This window comes from Ipomoea nil, unplaced genomic scaffold (assembly GCF_001879475.1).
Source record: "Ipomoea nil cultivar Tokyo-kokei standard unplaced genomic scaffold, Asagao_1.1 scaffold1043, whole genome shotgun sequence".
Taxonomy (NCBI): domain Eukaryota; kingdom Viridiplantae; phylum Streptophyta; class Magnoliopsida; order Solanales; family Convolvulaceae; genus Ipomoea; species Ipomoea nil.
This window is the reverse complement of record NW_017617471.1, coordinates 10,479,945-10,503,727: the sequence shown is the minus strand read 5'-3', so window position 1 is coordinate 10,503,727 and position 23,783 is coordinate 10,479,945. Positions and strand designations below refer to the sequence as shown.

At 31.4% G+C, this 23,783-nt stretch overlaps 1 long non-coding RNA gene and 2 other non-coding genes across 8 annotated transcripts; 1 reads left to right on the top strand and 2 right to left on the bottom strand.

Annotated features, from left to right (window-relative positions):
• The first annotated feature begins 12,986 nt into the window (after window positions 1-12,986).
• On the top strand, window positions 12,987-17,549 carry LOC109181080. 6 transcript variants are annotated; one of them, XR_002054166.1, is made up of 6 exons: window positions 12,987-13,231; window positions 13,309-13,378; window positions 13,496-14,489; window positions 14,589-14,683; window positions 14,805-14,869; window positions 17,293-17,549. It is a non-coding gene; the product is annotated as an uncharacterized LOC109181080 (long non-coding RNA). The 6 variants fall into 6 exon arrangements; XR_002054164.1 differs by having other exon boundaries at window positions 13,309-14,489; XR_002054167.1 differs by having other exon boundaries at window positions 12,987-13,378; window positions 14,463-14,489.
• A 1,432-nt stretch (window positions 17,550-18,981) lies between these two features.
• Window positions 18,982-19,053, bottom strand: TRNAT-CGU. Its single transcript has one exon. It is a non-coding gene; the product is annotated as a tRNA-Thr (tRNA).
• A 75-nt stretch (window positions 19,054-19,128) lies between these two features.
• On the bottom strand, window positions 19,129-19,200 carry TRNAT-CGU. Its single transcript has one exon. It is a non-coding gene; the product is annotated as a tRNA-Thr (tRNA).
• Between the last annotated feature and the right edge of the window lie 4,583 nt (window positions 19,201-23,783).

Sequence of the window (23,783 nt, the reverse complement as noted above, 5' to 3'; positions counted from 1 at the left end):
TGAGTACCACACAATGGTCTCCTCATTGATTACCAAGGAACATGTGAAAATTGATAAACTCAACTATTTCACTCCACATCAATTCATCTATGCAGATCGATGATGTCCAGCCCCACCATCAGCACTTAAATACATGTCTTCTTGTAATTTGTAGATTGGATTGTTCAATAATAAAATTCTCATAGAATTATTATTGTCATCCAAACGACCATTAGGGTTTATGATAGGTTGCTATTTTATAAGTTTTGACCTAATTAGATATATAGTTATTGTTAGTCAATGCATATCAATTAAGAACAACTCCTTATTATTTTATGTCAAAATAAATAAATAAATAATTTTAGCCTCTATATGGTTGGTCATTTAGTTTTTTAACTTTTTTTTTTTGTGTAACTATTTTGGCCTTAATTTTTTTTTTTTATTATTTTATCGTTAGACTACTAAAAATTGTTAATTAATTTCATAATTTATTATAAGTAAGATGTTAAGTAGGCATATAATATTTTGTTGATGTTGATGGTTGTCATTTAATTATCATAATTGTTAGTTTTTAGAAAATTAAAAGTAAAAAATAAACATGCACGCTTAAAATCATAAGAAAAAAACATACATATAGGCTCTGTTTGGCAAACCTAGCTGAAAAGCTATAAGCTAGGAGCTGATAGCTGAAAAGGAGCTGAAAGCTGAAAAGCTATAAGCTCGGAGCTGAAAATTGAAGAGCTGCTAAGCTAGCTGTTATGATTGAAAGTGTTTGGTAAAATTAGCTTTTTGATAAGCTGATAAATGTAAAAAGACTAAAAAGGACATCTTCATAAAATTTAAATTAGTTTGTTTACATATTAAAATTTAACATTTCGTCTTCCAAAAAAAAGTAAACACTTTTTAAAATAAAACTATTAGCATGATCATGATCTAGCATCCCATAATGAAGTAGCAATATTATTGTGAATCTCCTTCATCTCTCTAGAGGTGTGACTTAAATTTTCGTTAATGGAGATATTACTACTTGAATCTTGAAGTTCATCGGGCGGTCTGTAATCTGGATGTTGCTCAAGAACATTAAATATCATGTCATCTTGTGAATTCTTCCGAATATAATTATGTAGTGCAAATGCGGCCATAATAACATCAATTTGGGTCTCCTCACTAAATTGCGGCATTTTAGCAAGTATCTTCCATCTCTTGTTCAATACTCCAAACGATCTCTCAATACAACTTCGAAGAGAAGAATGTGCACGATTGAATGCTTCTTGAGCATTAGTTGGCGGCTCTTGTTCAAATTGAAATTGAAGCCATATTGCTAATTTAAAAATAACATTAATAATAATAATAATAATAATAATAATAATAATAATAATAATAATAATAATAATAATAATAACAACAACAACAGTAATAATAATAATAATAACAATAATAATAATAATAATAATAATAATAATAATAATAATAAGCTAAAGTTTCAACATAATTGTTTAGTAGGAAACAAGACAAAGGAAGGGATTGACGTGAAAGTTGGGATAGGAGAAGAGAAAGAGTTTTAATTCATAAGGTTAAAATATGTCATTACTTTAAAATAATGAGGGTAAAGATGGAAAAAAAGTTAGGAAGCTAGTAGCTTATTGTGAAACGCTACCTAAAGTAGCGTTCCAAAATAAGCTCTTATTTTAAGCTAGGAGCTTATTTTGGGAACATTACCAAACAGAGCTTATAGCTTATTAGTAGCTTAAAATAAGTTATAAGCTCCTAGCTTAGTGTTGCCAAACAGAGCCATAGTTAAAATGATTGTATTATCTGTTCCTAAATTTTATTCATTTTCTTTTTTTTTTTTTAAATAAAGAAGCTCATTCATTTAATCATATGCTGAAGCGATTACAAATAGGATCAATGGAACGATATACCATTCTTTACCGTCAGACATACAAACAACTTCCCTAGCAATGCTACAAAGAACATGAATCGCAGACTGTTTCACAAATTTGAAGCTGAATTCGTTAGATGAATTTAACGCTTTTTTAATATCATTGAATAATTGATCATACGTAGTCAAGAGTAACTTTGGTTGAAAAGTCTTGCACACCACCTGAGTATATGTTTTCCATCTATCGTTCATTGGCAATATATCCATCGAGCTGCGATGGAGATGTTTTTTTACATTGTCATCTTTGTCACATAGGATAAAGTTCACATACGCCATGACCAACTTATATGTTTCACACTTATGAAGAAAAGAACTCGGCAAAAGAAACTAGAGGAAAACAAACTCGCCAAAAGAAACGAGAGAAAAACAAACTCGTCACACAAACGAGAGAAAAACACAGAAAAATCATAACACAAAAGAAAAGAGAAGCAGCAGTACACCTCTTGAACTTTATTTTATATTAGGAATCCACGGGAATCAAACCACTTCTTTATCCAGATTTGATGGAATCCTTAAGCTTTAGATCTTTGGAACTACCGCAACTTCCTTGAAGGATTGGTGGCTGAATCGACACTGGACTTTATTATGAAACAAAAAAAAATATAAAAAACAAAAGAAAATAGGAGACCGCCATCAAAGGCTCAAAGCTTCGACCAGAGGCCGGCGGCCACCAGATGAAGAAACACCCAAAAAAAAAGGTAAGATTTCATAAGACAGAAAGAGAGGTTTCAAGAGAATTAGTTTTTCGAGTGTATCTTTTAAATCAAATTTTATTCGTTTTTAGTATTATAATCTTGGTGTATGAATTAATATTAGTGATATATATAAAGTCTATTTTTTTTTAAAAAAAAAAAAACTTTTTTTAACCAATCATATTATCATAATTAAGAATTATTAAAATGAAAAAATAAAAGTGTTAGGTCAATCAAATTAAAACACAAGAATCAAAATCTTCATTATTTTGATCCGGACAAGCACTAGGAGTCAAGAAGTAGGGTTGAAAGTTGTTCAACGTTAATAAACACAATGGTGTTTTTCTCTAAAATTGGACCCTTTACCCTTCATCCTTTCCCAACCAAATTATTGCATGTTTTTTCTTGAAATACTAACCCTCTCTTAAACTTCTTTTTTGTTCCTTTGGACATTAGTTGATCACACCCCTATCTCTGTAAAAGATATTTTCAGTGATGATAAAAGAGACCCCCACCCCCAATCTCACCTCGCTCCCACCCTCCAAAAAATAATAAATAAATAAAAGGAAAATTACATTTTTAGCCACTTAGTTGTAAGACAAGTGTAATTTTAATCTTAATTTGACATTTCAAAGTCGAATGAATCATCCACAAATTAAAGACCTATTTTTAATGTGTAGTAAGAACTTGTTAGGTGTTGTTTAGATTTTCATCTAAGAAAATCAAACTAGCTTAGAAGTAAAATTTCCTTTCTTTTATAGTAGTGTTGTTTATGTTCCTGTCTAAAATAACTCCATTCATTATTTCTTCAAAAAAATTACTCCATCCATTATAACAAAGACTAAACTCGCAACGGTTATTCAGACATCATCGTTTACTCAAACTGTCAGACTCTTTACTTATATTTACATCAGCGCTTTTTAGTTCAGTCGGATGTTGGTCATCATGTTATTCAGTCTTGTATTCAATTAGTTTCTTCTATTTCGAATTGTTCAATTGGTTTTATTAGTAGGGACGCGGCTGTCCATTCTTTAACTAAAACTGAGGGTGTTGTTACCACTCGTTTTGTATGGAGGGATATTCCACCTCATTTTTTGAACCATTTGATAATCTAATATACCATCTTCGTTGGCTTTCAAAAAAACTCGCCACTTACTAATTAGGGATATTATTACAGTTTCATGTTAATTAGGAATAAAAAATCACACATGTTTATAATTCAGGTACTAAAATTACAAAATTTTCCCTAAAATAAATAAGATAAAAACACTATTAAATTGTTTTTTTTTTTTAAAGATCTATATGCTTTGTTTGTGTGATGAGAAAAATTTGTAGTCATTACTTGAGAGTGTGTATTGAGTAAATTCCGTTTTATGCCTAATAGCTCGCATACCACATAGGAAGACCCTATGTGACAGGCTCAACCAAGAGGATGTTGACAAGAATCAAATTCATAACTTTCTGATACGAGAGTCATATTCCATCCACTTGTTCACCTATTTCGGGGTTTGGATATGCTTTTTGAACTATGAAGTAGGTTTAAAGATATAATTTTGCACCCAAATCTTGAACACTTGCACCTTCCTCAATAATGTTAGCTCGTGATGATATTTGTTTATAAGGTAATGAGGTTGTTAAAGTGTTAACAAGGTTGTCAATGATTTATGTAATTAATTATTAATCTTTTTTTAACGAGCAATCTATAAATCTCTTGTAAAGAACAATGTTTTAATATTTCACCGTAAACTCATGTATATGCATGCTTAGTAATTATAACTAATTACATATTATTTTAATCGTATCAATTATTGGGAATGTGTAATTTTAATTGAACTTGAAATTCAAACCGGTAATAGGGGCAAAACTGAAATTGAACCAACCTGGAAGATGAACAAATATCTCAACCATGGTTGATATGGGGGAGACGTATGTGTGTCTATATATATATATATATATACACGCTTTAATGAGAACAAGTGTCCAGGAGAGAAATAAGAATCATTTACAGTTGTCCATATGTCCAGATCAACGAATCAAATGTAATTTAAAAAAAAAAAAAAAAAAAAAAAAACGATGCGGTGGTATTTTCGTAAATATCTTGAACTTTTGTGCAAGCACTGGTGCACCTTTACAAGTAAAAAGTGCAAGTAAAATCACTTACAAATACACCTATTTTCACTTACAATTGCAAGTAATTTACCTTGTTAACATTCGTGCACCTAGGTGCAACTAATTATAACGTTAGATGCACATAATTATAATGTTAGGTGCACCTAATTATAACGTTAGGTGCACCTAAATTTTACTTGCACCTGTAATACATTTTACATGCACTTAAGTGCACTCTATGAAATTGCTACTTGCACTTGTAATAAATTTTACTTGCACTTCGATGTTCAATTATTTACAAAAATGTTACTGTATTTTTTTTTTTAAATCAATGTTTTTCATTCGTTAGATCTGAACACGTAAACGGATGTCATGCGTTCTGAGTTCTCTCCTGGACCTATAGGGATTTGATTTGTGTGGGTGTTTGGATTAGTAGGAAGAAAGTGAGGATGCATGAGAGCAAAGCTAAGAGACCGTTTGATTAACATAATTTATGAGAATGTAGATGTTGCTTTTCAGGTGAATTTCCAATTCTCTCAAAAGCAACGGCCATACAATTGCTTTTACCCTTTTGAATTCAAATCACTCCTTTTCAAGTTTCATATCCCATCTGTGCCCAACCACATACAATCACTCAATTTTAATTTTCTAGATTTTTTTTTTTTTTGTATTTTAATACAAATTTTATTATTATTAAAAAAAAAAAAAAAAAAAAAAACAAACAAACTAGAAGATTCTTATTGGTAACACTTAAATTTTGAAAAATAATACCTCTTGCTCCCGTGCCCCTATCAAAATTGGAAAGAGTATTGAGTATTTTGATCATATTGAATAATTTGAAAAAGATGTAAAAAGCAATTTTTTTTTTTCATAATTATCCTTTTTCTTTACATAGTATTATCAAGGTATGAAGTAGCGAAATTTTTCATTCAATTTTACATGCAGTATCTATAAAACAAAGTCACTTTAAAAATTCAAAATAATTGACTATTTAATGAATAATTAGTACTCTCGTCAACTATTATGTAGTGTGAAGACATCTCAGTTACTATTTGAAATGAATGGTCATAGATTTGAATCATGGTGATAGGGCTTAGATTATTTGGACTGAAAATGTTTGAAAAAGTATAAAATATTTATTAATTTGTAAACAATCATGAGTATTTCAAAAAGAAAAAAAAATTACTAGTCTCATTTTTTTTTTTAATTCCATGTTAACTTGCATATTGTGATTGATTTTATAACCCCAAAAAAAAAAAAAAAAAAAGAAGTGGCTACAATTTTTATTCTTTTTCTCTTTCCTTTTTTTTTCCAATAAACTTATATATAAAAGTAAAATATAGAGGTTAACACATATAAAGATACATTTATTTGTTTTTCATGATGAACTGACCATCATGAAGTTCCTAAATCCTTGCATCTTTTTTTTTTTTTTTGGGAAAATGACACTTTTTTCCCCTGAGTTATATACTTATAGCACTTTTTTTCTCTTGAATTATTCAAGTGGCTGTTTTTCCCTCTGAAATGTTAAATGGACATATTTACCCTTAAAATAAATATTTCATTTATTTTTCTTCTCCAACAAATTATGACCACAATTTGGTTCAAACCAAACAGGCACTATAGCAACCAAACCGAAATATTCTAATTACAATTTAGAATCGAAACCCGATATTTAGAGTTTATTAAAATCGCAAACTGGGACGGTCGATTCATGTTCCGAACTGAAAAAAAATAAAATAAAATACATTTATTGTTGAATTTAGATTATTTTAAAATAAAAAATAAAATAAAATTTTAAAATAATGACGGTTCAAAATTGCGAATCGGATCCGGAACCGCTGGTTCACGGTTCAAGATCCAGTTTTTTCGATTCATAATTTTAATAAACTAAAATCTAAATATTGGGTTCTGGATCTGAATCATAACCGGAAACTTTTAATTCGATTGCTATAATGTCCGGTTCAATTCGAATCGAACCGTGGTCATCCCTACGTATACGCAATAATTTGTTGGAGAAAAAAAAATATAAAATGTTTACTTTAAGGGTAAAAATGTCAATTTAATATATCAAGGGGAAAAATTGCCACTTTAAAATAATTGAGCGGGCTAATGTGCTTACATGAATAATTCAGGGGGAAAAAGTGCTATATGTATATAACTCAGGGGAAAAAAGTGTCATTTTCCTTTTTTTTTAATCGAAGTTTAGTTTTGAGCAAATTTTACTTGGCATTGTTACATTTGGTCATGCTCTTTTAATTTTGTCAAATTACATTATTAATTTTAATTTATTTGTCACAATAAGTCATTCTTTTAAAGTTTTGTTTATTATCCAAATGGCTAACATGTAATTCAAATTACATTATTAACTTTAATTTATTTGTCGCAATAAGTCATTCTTTTAAAGTTTTGTTAATTCAAAGTAATTCAATTATTCAATTAAAATAATTTACAGGAGAGTAAGAGAAATGATATGTTAAGGCAAAATGTTTGAATGATAAAATTACATGCTAATCTTTTTTATTATATGATAAAATGACAAAATTTTAAATAGAAGACTAATTGTGATAATCAAATAAAAATCAAGGATGTAATGAGACAAAATTAAAAATGTTAGACTAAATATAATAATAACACAATAATTAATGACTAAAAGTGAAATTTGTTCTTTATTCCCTTACAAGTGATTTCATACAATTTTCCAAGAAATGTGTCCCAGGTGGTCAAATCTCAGGCTTAAAAATCTACTCCCATACAGAGTACTACGTATCACATAGTCACACTGCATTAATTTTTGTCGTCACATTTCGTAATTGTCGTTTACTAAACAATAAAATTAATATGTTCAGTAATTTACTTTCCATATAATTTAAATTATATTCCTCAAAATTAATTTCCACAAGCCAACAAAAAACTTTGGAGAAGCCAGATGGACCATGATAGAATACTTTTATAATGTATTTATATAGTCTAGTAATTTTTTCTGTTCAGATCCAAATTAGCTAACAAAATCAGAAATAACTAAAATAGAAGGAAAAAGAAAATCACACAAATGAATAGCACATGACCATAACCGTGAAAAACAGTGTTCCATTCACATATATAATATTTTCACTTCGAATTTTATAAAATAATCCTAGAGATTGACTTCATACATCAATTCACAGACTCAACAGTACAATAAAGTCACATTTCACAAACATATAGCAAAAATTGAGTTCCAATTTTACTGAATGCATTAATTATGCTGAAAGCCTAAATTTAACCCGCAAGCATATAAACTTAGGCAAGGGTAGCAGATGAGACGTGTTCGATTGCAAATTTGTAGGCGAGGTAAGAGTGCCGGAGCATACGAGCAGTGTCCGTCTGCAATTAGGAATTTTGTAATTAGGGATTTAAATTTACTTCTTTATCATCATCATCATCATCATCATCATCATTGTCGTCGTCGTCATCATCATTATATTTATATTTAAAAAAAAAAAAAAACACAAACGGTATTCGATTTGTTTTTTTTTTTTTTTTTTTTACCGAACCATTAAGAATTCAATACCGTTCGATTGTTCGGTATATAGTTCGGTTCGGTATGGCTTGGTTTGGTTCGGGTTCCCCGAACTGAATTTCCCACCCATACTTAAAAGCATTCCTAAGTTACGGAATAAAAGATAAGTGACTCTCATATGAGACATGTCTGATCAAAATGGAAATGTAATAATTATATTGAAAATTCTAATACTAATCACGAATAAAGTTTTTATTACTTTAATGGAAAGTGTAATACTTATAGGGGATGTTTGGTTGGATGGAAAAGTTTTTCCATGGAAATTTTTTTCCTTAGAGTGAAGGAAAATGTTGTTTTTTGGTGTTTGGTTCATGGAATGCAAAATAAATTCCTCACATTTGAAGAAAACAAAATCCTTGGTTGGACCAAGGATTTTGTTTTCTATGGAAGATGGAAAAAAAATTTGTAAGGGTCAAATAAGCCCTCAAACATTTGCTAAAGAGTGAGTTAGCCCCTCCAACTTTTTAAAGGTGCAATTACACCCATAAACAATGTATTTTTATGCAATGAAGCCTAAATATAGGTAAATCGCCTACTATCATAGGTCATTGAAGATCCGGCCATTTTCTGACGTATTTTCAGGCAAAAAAGAGACCGGCGACCGTTCGACCGTCGAACGGTCGCCGGTCATGGACTCCGATAACCACTGTGGTCACCTTCTCGCCGGATAAGGCAACCCAAATTTGGGCTGCCTTCTCCGGTCCAGGAGGCCACCAAAGTAGTGGCCTTCTCAACCAGAGAAGGCAACCTAGATTTGGGTTGCCTTCTCCGGCGATAAGGTGATCACAGTGGTCACCGGGGTATGTGACCGGCGACCGTTGATCACTTTTTTGCTTGAAAATACACCGGAATACGTCGAAAAATGGCCGGATATTTAATGACCTATGATAGCAGGTCATTTACCTGTATTTGGGCTTCATTGCATCAAAATGCATTGTTTATGGGTGTAATTGCACCTTTAAAAAGTTGGAGGGGCTAATTGACTCTTTAACAAATGTTTGGGGGCTATTTAACCCGTTTCCCTTATTTTTATTAATTTGTTGGGGGCATATAGGTCTTTATACTCGTTATTCTTTATAATTCTAAATCCAACCAAACAACGGAATCAGTATTCTCAGTAATTTTTTTTACCAACCAAACAATAAACTTCATCTTCCTAGTAATTACTTTTCCACAGAATTTCAATTTCATTTCCCCTAAAATATTTTCCACAAACCAAACGAGACCTTCAGGAAAAATGTAATACTTTTTAATCAAAATGTAAAAGTATTATATTTTTCTTCAAAAGTATTGCACTTTCTTTTATATGTAACAAATACTTAATTTCTTATTAGTATTACATTTTCTAGTATAAGTATTATATTCTCATCTTGATCCAATCTGTCTCACGGACAAGAATCCATAAGACGGTCTCGCACAAATTTTTATCCTCCCGGTTAATAAAGGAGTCTATCTCCTTTAGAAATTTTTTAATAATGTTTTTAATTTTTAAATATATTAAATTGGCAAGGCATCAAAGGAAAAAATCTATACTATATGCCAAGTGTCATGCCATGTTGTCATGTTATCGAAAACTTGTTGTTTACATGCTAATAATGCTAATTGTTGAAATTTTTACTGTTAGATGGTTCAATTGTGTTAGTAATAATAATATAGTATATACTTAATAGATATGTGGTAGTAGATTAGTTGACTCTACCTAACCTACTACCAAATTACACAATTTTTTTTTATTCGAAGATCTAATTAAACAAAGCTCAAAAGTTTGATGGCCTATTTAGCTTTTTTTATCTAATTTAAATGGGATCAACTTTTTGTTTTCTAAATATGCCAACAATTTTATAAGGCTATTAACATCACTAAAATACTCTTTTTAGGTCATCATCATAGTTACCATTTACTAATATTTTCTCTACATCCCTATAATTCTAATTCAATCCTAAAATTATATATATATATATATATATATATATATATATATATATATATATATATATATAACATTTAACATTGTTTTTTCGTGGTATATTAAGTGTTGGTATGTTCTGCACTTAGTAGTGATCTATGGTGCACCACAGTCCACAAAGGACTAGTCTATGGAATTGCGGGTCTGTGATGTACATATTTAAGTGCACCATCAAGCATAGTTAAATGCACTAGCCATTACAAGAAATATATGAGGCTCATGTTTGTTGCACTTATGAGTGGTCTATGGTGCACTTATGAGTGGGTCTATGGTGCACTTATGAACGATCTATGGTGCATTAATGAGTCTCCTATGGTGCAATTTGGAGTGGATACACCACCAAGTATATTTTAATGCCTCAGGCCGCACGACTGCACGATCACCTGAACCAGACTCTATACACACACACGATATCTATCTACTTGGAATGAGTTTTAATAAACGTAAACTCTTTATTTTTAAATTTTCCTTCCTCATTTTCTATTCCATGAAACAAAAAGAAATTTTCTCATTCCAAAACACACACACAAAAGTAAAACAAACAAGGTAAATACAATAATTGACCTTTTAATTTTTTTAAATGGTCCCAAATTCGCAATTCACCTTTTTTTAAAAAAATTAAAAATATATAACACCTTTTAGCTTCTTCTTTTTTTATTAAAAAATTGTACTAAATACAATTATTTTTACAAAATATGACGAGAGAATAAACGAAAGACATGATTATCCAAAATTGAAGTCACAAGCGGAAATGTCTGGCACCCACAGACCACAGTGCGTCGCACCCTTTTGGTCGCCGTTTCGATGGTTGTGTTTTGTCGTTTAGTGATTACAAAACTAAACACTCCACCCAATTTCATCAATTTCCTTAATTTAAACTAGTGTTTGACCCGTGCGATGCACGGGATTTAAATTACATATTATTATTTATGTTTATGTTACGTTAAAAATTGGTTGAAGCAATACAGTAAGAATTTGGAATATAATCATTAAGTATATTTGGGAGCTCAACAAAAACGAACTGAAAATGGTATGTTAGAAATAATATAAAGGTGATGGTAATATAAAAATAATACATTAGAAACAGTATGTAAATTAAAAAGTATTTATTGTATGTATGTTATGTTACAAATTATGTGAACTAATGAGCTTAAAATTGATACCATATAAATGAAATATGATTGGAAATTCAACAAAAACAATATGAAAATGGTATATTACAAATAGTTGCAAGGTCACGGAACTAAGAAAATAGGACTTTACAAAATTACAGATTATTGAAAACCTCATGATATACAACATTAGTGGTTGATGTAGTAGTTGAACTTGGGTCTTTGACTATCAATATTTTGAGACCGTCTGGATTTTTAACCCGAGATGCAGCAACGTACAACTAGCCGTGTACAAAAACCGGTTTCTTTAGTATTAAACCAACATGATCAACGTTTGTCCTTGACTTTTGTTAATAGTCATTGCATATGTAATCATAATTGGGAATTGCCTTCGTTGAAATTTGAACGGCAATCTTGGATCAGAGGGTGACATTGACATTCGGGGGATCAACACTTACGTTAGTGGGAAAAATTTGCAATATTAACAAATAGTAAAAATAATTACAACACGTTTACACAGAATATCCAAAAATACCGTTTAGTAAACAATTACAAATTATTGAAGATTTCATGGTATACTACGTTGGTTGTTGATGTAGCAGTTGTCCTTGATTCGCTGGCAATCAATATTGTAACTCGATCTTTGCTCTTCCGTCAACTTACCACACAACTCTTGAGCCTCCTTTTTTAAAATATCACGATCATATGATAATTCTTCATACAGCAATCGATTACGTACCAAGAACTCAAGTACGTTTTTTTTATGATTTGAGTTTATTATAGTCAACCAACAATTTTAAATCAAATATTGTTGCCCATGGTTTGGTCTATATAGAGCAGTTATAGCGGTTTGTCTTGTAAGACACTAAAGTGTGCTTAATTATTTATGTTAACAACTAATTTTTGGCAGTGCATCGCGTAAATTGGGACTTCAGATACAAACTAATAATCTATAACACTGTAAGTATTAGGACGTGTTGTAAGTATTTTAAATTTGTTAGTCGTTGCCTGGTACATTGGTCGTTGATTATATATTCATACTTGAGTTGTTGGCAATTTGAGCCATCTGTTGGTACTTAGTTGTTTGACAGAAGTTGTTAGAACTTGGTGTTCTTCCAGAGCCCGAACATGTACCACAAAATACGGGCTTATAATTATTTATATAATTTATACACCAGTATATAAATGCACTTGAAGACTTGCTCACCATTAGTAACAAAAGTCAAATGTGTACCAATTGTATTTTAGAAGACAACGACTATTTGCGCACGATTAGACTGATGCGGAACACTATTTATTAACGATGATTCCAGGCCTTCATTGAATATAATATCTTCATTCTCTGCATATAATACATTAATTTTTCAAAGACTCCGTTATAATGAAGTTTATAATCTTCAAACCAAATTATTTTAAATAGTATCAATTCTAATTATGATCTCGTAAAAAAAAGGTTGCTTTTATAAAAATATTTTTTTTTTATATACTAAATCTTATGTCATGAAAAACTGACACACATGTGAAATACAAAAAAAAAAAAAAAAAAAAAAAAAAACTATGTATTCATAACATATTAGTTGACTGTGAGATACAATTTCCTAATTGGGTTGCCTAATGTGGTTCACACAATTTGGTTGACTGTGAGACCCCAACACCTTCAGTAAGCCTTTTCTGCGACTTTGGTTGCCTAATCTACCCCGCTATCTCGCTCGCTGCTCCTCGGTTTATCTTCGCCGTGAGCTACTCTCTATCTTCACAGGAATGGTTCTATACTTCCTCAGTCTACTATGGCACTGTGAAGAAACCCTAGCCTTCATTAGAAAGGTTACAGATCATGTTGTTAATATGGGAATCTGAGTGCAATTTCTGGTAATTTCATCCTATTTTTTGTTGTTCTTTCATTTCTGAGAAAGCCATGTTTAGGATCTTTCTTTCAATCGGTGAAGGATTAGCTAAATACCCCTTGACTATGAAGATGACTAAGTCTTGAACACCGGATTGCGACATGCAAAACAGGTAATGTCGCAATATCAGTGCAGAGGTTTCGCGACTACTTTAAATGCTTACCGATTCCGAATTGAGTTGTGTAACAGTTCTCTATCTGTTTTTTTATGCGCTCTATATTTGCGATAGTGTATTTTTCCCCCAAAAATTGGAGAATATGAATCTAAGTCTAGGGTTTTAGCGAATTCTTTGTCCGATTTGCGATTCTGGGAAGAGACATATGCTAAGCTTGGCGCTAACCATGGTAGAAGTGGCAATCGGTGACTTGAGTTCAAATCGTTTTAGTAACCCTCACTTTTGAGATAAGTTTCAATCTACTTCATTTTAATTTTTTTATAAAAATTGTATAAAATTGAGTAGATTATTTTCGTATTTGAACTGATTCGTAAGCATGCATGATAATGTTGAGCCGATAAATTGTTTATTTGTAGTGTTCACAATTTACACAGAGAGCTTAGAAAAGAGATAAGTTTTCCTACTACTACAATTAAACATGTAATAGTGTATGATTGAATACATGTTTTTACTACTTTTTTGATAGTTTATGTAATGCATCTGAAGGAGACATGCCTTTTGTTTGATCACACTGTTTCCTCTTGGGTCCAATTGTGCAAGATGATGTAATTCTCCTCATGTTCTGCAATAGAAATGGTTTAACTACTGTGTTTTTGATAGATTGAGTTTATTGTGTTCAAACCATTGTTGTCAATCTAAGTCATATTTATATTGGTTGTGTATTTATAGGGAAGGTAAACTGCTTTGTCTTGAAAATGATGGTTCAGGGTTTAATTATTCATGTTATCAAGTACATAGAGAACCTCAAAGGTTTTTGAAAGTGTTGTGTATTAATCCCAAAGAAAAAATTTGATTTTTTTGTTTTTATTTTAATGAAGATGAAAGGTTAATGTATGTGGTTATAGTTTTATTTATTTAGGTGGTGACACTTTTTACTCTAACTAAATATATATTTTTGTGCATTCTATGTCATAAAATGATTGTCACTTGGGGCTTCATTTGAAAACTGGATTAAGAAAAAATTTGTATAAGTGTATATAAGTTTGACTTCATTTAAACTTTTTAAAATCGATTTTTGCAGGGCATCTTCAATTCGATTTTTGTAGAGGTAATGTTACTTTACTCATTTTCTTAAAACATTTACTACTGGAAGTGTTTTATGTCTTTTTTTCAAAAAAAAAAAATGATCTTTGATTTCCCATTGAAGGTGTTGGGGTCACAGATCAAAGATCTTACCTGACCCAAACGTAAACTTGGGAACCAAACCGAGTATGCAGAAGGGATCTTGTACAGTGTTTAAATGTAAGTTTAAAATTGTTATTTTAATTGTGAGTTCAGAATTGTTTTGGTGCACTAATATATAGGATATTCGAATTTTATTCTTCTAATTTACTAACCACAGTTGTAACAATAAACTTGACAGGATGCTCCAAAGTTGTGAGGGCGAAAGGGATACACATTGTGATATTGTTTTGGAAGGCAAAGCAGGTAACATAAGTATAAATTCAAATTTTATATATTAAATAGGGAGGCATGCCTGTATTTTTTCTTTTTTTGAAGGAAAACATCTGTTAAATGTGTTTTGTTATTATTAGATATGTATTTGATTGCATTTGTTATGAATGGCTATTTCCAATTATAAGCATCTTCCACCCAATTTAAGTTTCTAGAATATCACTTCATACATTACTTGTGATTATAATACAAATCCTCGATAAAATATTTTTTGTATTTTGCACAGTCCTAGAGTATTCGATGTGGTAAGTGGTACTTTTGATATAAATAAACACTTTAGATATAGTTAGATTTGAAAGTAATACATTTTTTTGTAATAAGAGTAATACATTACCATTAATAACCAAGATATCATGTATTTTACATGGTAAATATTTAAAACTATCATTCTGTTTACATGGCAAACAATATTACAGAAAAAGAAAGAAAGAATTTTTTTTGAATCTTCATGCATGAACTATGCTGGTTGAAATTTGTTTTTTACAGTCTGATTGAACTCATGCTATCATTTGTTATGTGTGATGACTTGGTATATTTGTAGCCCAAAAACCTGCAAAATAGACAAACAAAGACAAAGAAACTACTGATTTCAAATTAGAGATTACAAATATTAATGTCCAACATGAAGTTGTTGGCTACTGGTACTTTGCTTTGGTAGCCCTGTCATTTGATTATTGTGATTGTGTTCCTGCTGAGCTTGTGTTTTTGTCCTGCTGAGATTGTGTTTCCTTCCTAATCTGTAAAAGTACTTGAATGGCTAGGTATTCTATAGTTAGTCATGTCACCTGCATTTTAATTAGGAATATGATAGAAAGCAGTTATTTTAAAACAAAAGTCAAGTACTTTTACAACCTAGCCAACAAACACTTAGGCAAAAACCAATAAAGTAGATAAATGAGTTCACCCCCTAAGTTCAGAATAATGTCTAATAAAAACCAAAAGACCATAGTTCAATTGACAGTCACAATCTTGTCTTTCACAATTCTTTCAATTCCTCTTGTTTCACACCAACCTCCTTGTTCGTTTTGGAACACTGAAGACTCGAGAATTCCCCAGTGTCTTTTTGGAATTCTGAGTACTAAACAATTCGTCAATTAAGGACCTTTTGAGAGCACCGGCTTCATATCCATTAGCATCACCAGTAAGGCTCTGAGGAACAGCTTGCATAAGACTCTGTGCTTGCTTGACATCCACCTCATACTACATAGGAAATGAGCTTGAGTTTAGGTACAGTCAATGATTAGAGACCAAGTTACCAAGCATTAGCAAAAATTGTTAAGAGAAAATTACCTCATCCTCCGACAGATCATCGATTGTAAGCTCAAACTCCAAGTTGGAGCTTAGGTCTTTATCCCTTCTTCCATGCATAAACTCTGGGGCATGTAGCTCTAACACTTCCACATCACTTATAATCTTCAATACAGAAATTGGATTTAGGAGGTTTAGAAATTGTTCTTTTCGGACAGCAATTCTGAAAATGAACCTGAGACCAATCAATGCTTCAACCTTAGCAGGAACACCTTTTTTTCCCTACAGTTAAAAAAATAACATGAAGTAATTTGTAATTCAGATTCTAGGGCACAAAAAAAATCAGAGTCTTAAAGATTTTATAACATAACAAAAAATTGACCTGTGTCTGCTTCTGTTTCAATTCTAGGGCACTCATACCCAATAACTCAGTGCACTCCCTGTCCCACATGACAAATGGAGCATTTCCATTTATGTCAAAAACCCTGATTTTAACCCTATATCTCAACATCCCATCTTCCCAAGTTTCGTCACAATTTTTGCAGTAGAGGTACTCTTCTTTTGGCTCCAACTTCTTGTAGCATGATTTTGACCGACATGAAGAATAATACAACTCACTATCAGTGTCAATGCAAACTATTCTAGCTGCTACCCAAAAGTCCCCAATCTGTTGCACATAAGAATTTAGCATGATTTTGACCGACATGAAGAATAATACAACTCACTATCAGTGTCAATGCAAACTATTCTAGCTGCTACCCAAAAGTCCCCAATCTGTTGCACATAAGAATTTAGATATTAGGGTAATTAAGTTTTTATTTTGAACAAATTTATACTACAATTTGTTTGATTTGAATCACTACCTCTGTCCGAGCATACACTTCTGATAGGGTTATTAGTTGTAAATCACCATTATATGAAATCCTTGGTTTGATACTGGACTGTGAAACAATACTCCTCATCGGGGTCTGTTCAAGCAGGACGTGCCTATAAAAAAAATATAAAATAACACGATATAATTTTCCCAGATTTCGAACTGTATTTGCACGGGATGGATATCCCCTCATATTATTTCATGATGTAATCTCTGTAATATGATATATTTTTCCTAGATTACCAACTTAATTTCAAAGAAAAATTACTTGCAGATCACTGGTGTAGATGAGCGTGTTTGATTCGAAGATGAGCACTGGTGTACCAATGCTTCGACTGTTATTTAAATATACATGGCCTGCACTATCGTTGGAAAACCCAATTCGGCGTAATGAATATGTGAACATAATTGTTTACATAAATATGTTATCGGAAAACGCAGAGACCAACCTATTTCAAATTAGGTCTTTAATTTGATTGGTTGAAATTGATTCTGTAAACCAAAAATAAAAGGAAACAATTTTTTTTAAAAGTCTTTTGGTAACTGAACGGTCTCATGGATTCTTACGCAATATCAATTAATATTCTTCTTTTCTGTAAACGGCGTCGTTCCTTTTAGGCGGGAGTTTTTTGCTCCTATTATTTTGCTTTAATATAGATAGAGATTTGGAGAAAAACGTTTTTTTTTTTAATTTAAAAAAAAAAGCGATTATTAATTGTTCCTTTCGCTTATATAGCAAATAGAACACCACTATGCTATGAAAGCTGTTATAAAATAATATTTTATGTCTCAAATTTATGAAGACTGGGTCTCTTGCAATTGTCCACGTCTCATGCAACATGACTTCACGTTACTACACAATTCTTCCGTGTTTAGCTCACATCCCTTTGCATCCCATTTTTTCTCTTCTTTTGAGTGTATAAATAGGCAGTAGTGTTTTCTTTGTACATTGCTCATTATTACATAAATAGAAAATTCTTTCTCTTTCTTTGTCCCCACGTTGACTTAATATATATATATATATATATATATATATATATATATAGGGATGCACTCAGGTGCGAATAAGTGTTCAGGAGGGAAATGCGTACGAATCAGCGCGCGACACGTGTCCAAATCTAATAACTTAAAAAAAAATGTGGTGGCATTTTCGTAAATAATTGAACATCGAAGTGCAAGTAAAATCACTTACAAGTGCACCTACTTTCACCTATAAGTGCATGTAATTTTGCCTTGTTAGCATTCACTTTCCGCAAACAGTCATGCACTTGGGTGTGCTTATAACTCTATGTGCAACTATTTATAACTATAGGTGCAACTACTTATAACTATAGGTGCACATACTTTCACCTATAAGTGCATGTAATTTTGCCTTGTTAACATTCATTGATCTAAGTTCAGCGAGTAGTAATACCCCTGAAAATCACTCGCAAACATTCATACACCTGGGTGCAACTACTTATAACTATGTGTGCAACTACTTAGAACTATAGGTGCAACTAAGTATTGATGCTCAGTGTAAATTTTTACTTGCACCTATAATACATTTTACATGCACTTGTAATACATTTTACTTGCACTTTGATGTTCAATTATTTACGAAAATGCCACCGTGTTTTTTTAAAAAATCAGTGTTTCTCATCCATTAGATCTGGACACGTGGACGGACAGAATCTATTCTTTTATGCCTAATTATTTTGTCTTTTAATATACTTTCCCTATTATTTAACTTCTATAATTCTCAATTTTCGATTCTTCGCTTCCGCAATATTCCATGGATGCATCAATTTCTATTTTGGTCTATCATCATCTTTTAAGTGTAGCTATTACTATTTTGGTCTCGAACTCGCGGCCTTTCGCTTACGAAATACCACTATGGTATGAAAGCAATTTCTATTTTGGTCTATCATCATCTTTTAAGTGTAGCTATTACTATTTTGGTCTATCATCATTTTTTAACTATAGCTCCCAGCGAGGATCGAACTCGCGACCTTTCGCTTACGAAGCGAACGCAATACCACTATGCTATGGAAGCAATTTCTATTTTGGTCTATCATCATCTTTTAAGTGTAGCAATTTCTATTTTGGTCTATCATCATTTTTTAACTATAGCTCCCAGCGAGGATCGAACTCGCGACCTTTCGCTTACGAAGCGAACGCAATACCACTATGCTATGGAAGCAATTATTATTATGGTCTATCATGTCACAATAATAGTTACCTTTGTATTAAACATTGTTCTTCCAAGTTTGCTAAAAATGGAACGAATAAGGTGTAGGAAGTTTATAAACTATTATGGTCTATACACACCTGAACCAAGCTCTATCCGCTTTAAGTTTGTAAATATTCAAAATTCATCATCTCAACTAAAAAAATTCAAATCATAACATGTGCAATTTTTATGTTTTAAAAAGTAGTTGTCATGACAAACTGGACCAAAGTAGCCACCTTGTTGCATAAGGATGACATTGAGGGTGCTTAGCAATTGGCAAATAATTGATAATTGATAGTATATTATGTTAGTTATTTTCATTCTCTGATAGTATTAGCGGTTTGTAGAAAGGTATTTAATATATATTAGATGTTTGGCATTTAAAATAATTTATAAGGATATGAATATATTATTTTGGTTATTTAACTATTCTTAAATTAATGTCTAATGTTGAGTTTCCTAATTTAAACATTTTTAACTTTTTACTTTTCTCAATTTACCATTTACAGGGTGTTTTGTTGGAGAGGGGGAATTACGTGGAAAATGAATTGTAATTTCATGGGAGATGAATTACTTGGAATAAAGTGGGAATTTAAATTCCAGTGTTTGGTTTACATGAATAGAACTACTGGGAATTTCAATTCCAATGTTTGGTATACATGGGAATTAAAAGTGAATAAGTAGTAATATAAAGTCAAGAATGTCCATTGTTGTTGTTAGACATTAATTTTAGGTTAAAAAAGGAATGGATAATTTTGACTCATCACTATCTTTTTTTCTTCCTAAAATTCCAGGAATTAAAATCTCGGGGGGGGGAGGGGGGGGGAGGGACATGGGATTTTAATTCCATGAAAATGGGGGTTCCATGGAATTACAATTCCTTTCAACCAAACAAGAGAATTTTCTGGCATTTGGAATTATGTGGGAATTAACAGGGCGTTTGGTTGGAGAGGGGGAATTACGTGGGAAAAGAATTGCAATTCCATGGGAGATGAATTACTGGGAATAAAGTGGAAATTTAAATTCCAGTGTTTGGTTTACAGGAATAGAATTACTGGGAATTTCAATTTCAATGTTTGGTATACATGGGAATTAAAAGGGAATAAGTAGTATAAAGTCAAAAATGTCCATTGTTGTTGTTAGGCATTAATTTTAAGTTAAAAAAGGAAGGGGTAATTTTGACTCATCACTATCTTTTTTTCTTCATAAAATCTCAGGAATTAAAATCTCAGGGGGGCATGGGATATTAATTCCATGAAAATGGGGGAATTGCAATTCCTTTCAACCAAACAAGGGAATTTTGTGACCTTTGGAATTATGTGGGAATTAAGTGGGAAGAGAATTTAAATTCCCTTCAACCAAACGCCATGTAAGTGGGAAGGGATTTAAATTCCCTTCAACCAAATGCCCTATTATTCCTTTTAATTTTTATAAGTGGGCAGCAATTCACCTCTTTTTAAAAAATAAGTCTGGTATAAATTTATACAAAATATTACATTTTAACTAAAAGATATTATAAGTCTCACGTCCTTTTGAAAAAGAAAAATATATTATAAGTTTCATTGTGATATGGTCTCACACAAGATTTATTGTTAAAAATTAAATTAAAATGGGCATCACACCCTAATTATTTTTTTAAAAATGTACTAAATAGAATTATTTTTACAAAATATGACGTGAGAATACACAAAAGAAATAAGGTTATCCAAATTGAAGTCACAAGCGGAAGTGTCTGGCACCCACTGACCACAGTGCATCGCACCCTTTTGGTCCCCCTTCAATAGTTGTCCTTTTGTCGTTTAGTGTATACAAAAACAAGCTTCCAAACACCCCACCAATTCCATTAATTTTCTTATCTTTCTTTTCCTAGGTTGAATCCCGACCTCAAAACAGAATATTTAAAAATATGTAAATTACGGTGACTTAGTGGCTCAGCAAATAAGGCAAAATCTCACATTGTGATCGTCGTGCGGGCTAATTTTCTTAGGTTAAAGTGTCATCCCGCACCTTGAACCATTTGTGATTATTCATCCCGCACCATAAACTGTAAAAAGTGATATTTCGAGCCATCAACCAAAATTTTTTTTTCACCTAGCACTTTTTATAGGTTGTCCGGTAATAACGATGACATGGCACCGGTTTCAACTGCTGATGTGGCCTTTTTATCTAGTCAACGAGTTGTTAGTGTCATCCCGCACCCTGAACCATTTGTGATTATTCATCCCGCACCATGAACTGTAAAAAGTGATATTTCGAGCCATCAACTAATTATTTTTTTTCACCTAGCACTTTTTATAGGTTGTCCGGTAATAACGATGACAAAGATGGAAGGTAGGCATTGGACGAATTTATATTTCAATTTTGACTGCATTGGCAGTTTACCACTAGTAGTTTGACTGCGTTATCAATGTCTATGTTTAATGGAATACATTGGCATGTTACCATTGGCAATTTACCACTTGTAGTTTTACAAACATTACATTGGCAGTTTACAAACATCTTTGAAAAATAAAAAATATTGAAAAATCAAGAAACAAAAATAAGAAAAATATGGAGAAATTGGGAAAATGTACAAAAGAAATAGAAAAATTGAAATATAAATTCGTCCAATGCCTACCTTCCATCTTTGTCATCGTTATTACCGGACAACCTATAAAAAGTGCTAGGTGAAAAAAAAATAATTAGTTGATGGCTCGAAATATCACTTTTTATAGTTCATGGTGCGGGATGAATAATCACAAATGGTTCAGGGTGCGGGATGACACTAACAACTCGTTGACTAGATAAAAAGGCCACATCAGCAGTTGAAACCGGTGCCATGTCATCGTTATTACCGGACAACCTATAAAAAGTGCTAGGTGCAAAAAAAATTTAATTTGGTTGATGGCTCGAAATATCACTTTTTACAGTTCATAGTGCGGGATGAATAATCACAAATGGTTCAGGGTGCGGGATGACACTTTAGCCATTTTCTTATGTTTCTTTAGAGATTTAGTTGTCCTTTGTGTAAAAATTTATCACGATTTCTAATTTCTTATATCACTTGTACTTTTATTTTAAATATGAATTATATAAACATATGTAAAATTTAAAAGGAATTTAACAAGCATTCAAAAAAAAAAAAAAGGAATTTAACAATGACCAAATTATAAGTTTGAATAAAATGGATTAAGCCAAGCATATTGTCGAAATTAATTTACACTCTCTTATCTTTTATACCGCACAATTCAAACTCTACTAAAAAGAATTTTGTATTTATACTAGTGCAAGCTTACTTTTCGTTTCCAATATGCGACAAATCCAAGGAAAAACTAAAGAAAATTACTCACATACCCATTACCCACACCACTTTAAAAAAAAAAAAAAAAAAAAAAAAAAACAATTAAGAAAAAACATTAAGGCCATGTTTGGTAAATGTCTATTAGCTGATTGAGTTAATTAGAGGGTATAATTAATTAATAACATTAGCTGATTGTAGAAAGGTGTTTGGTAAATTAAGTGTTAGCTGATAGTTGTTTGGTATAATTTCTTTTCTCAAAAAGCTAATTAAAAAATTGTTTTGAGTAGCTTTTTGAATTTTAGCATTTTGGAGTACAAAAAGTTAATTAACCAAACACTTATATTGATTTTTAAACAAAGTTAAACAACTAATAGTGATCAAATAAGCCAAAATTAACTTATAGGCTAACTATTTTACCAAACAGGGCCTAAATCTTGCCCAGTGGGCAACCCAGATTAGATCACAAGTTCAAGTACAAAGAGCCAACACTACTTCTACTAAGACTCGATCTCATGACCTCCTATATGAAAGAGTCACTACATGACATCTGAGCACAATGTGCTTGGCTATTTTGAATTGTACTTAATACAACCATATATGTATGTATGTTTGTACTAAATATTATTAACGCCAGTGAGCTTCTGTGTACCAGGAGAAGTAGCTAGTTAGTGGGGTTTCAACCCTCCTCCAGTCCCAAAAAAAAAAAAGTAAATAAAAAAAAATTATTAACGTCAACATTAACAATATCTGATTTAACCAAACATACATATATTATTGTATCATATACAATTTAGGACTACTGTTGATTGATATCTTAAAAGAAAAATTAAATTATATTTTATATATTGAGAAAAAAGTACATTTGTTCAAATAATGAATTATATTTAAAACTAGGGAGCATGATTGCACATAAGAAAGTTATTGTGTGTGATGTAATTTTGTTGGATCCAATTACAATTAGGACAAATTAGTGTTAAAAAGAGGGTTTGAAGAATAGATTGGATGAAAGTTCATAGTATCTATCTAACAACTAGTTGAGCTGTTGCATTCAATCATATTCAAATTCATTGTATTCATTATTCTGTTAGAAGATAGAAAAATTAATAAGAAAGAATCCAGGAAGATATGGAAGCAGAACCTAAAAGTAGAGTTTATCTCATCAATTATTATACAATGGGGTGTTGTTAATAATTAAGTAGGTCTACTTTCATAGTGAGGGGGGAAAATGACATTATAGATGAAATAGTTTATTATTTTTATAGGGTAGAAAAAT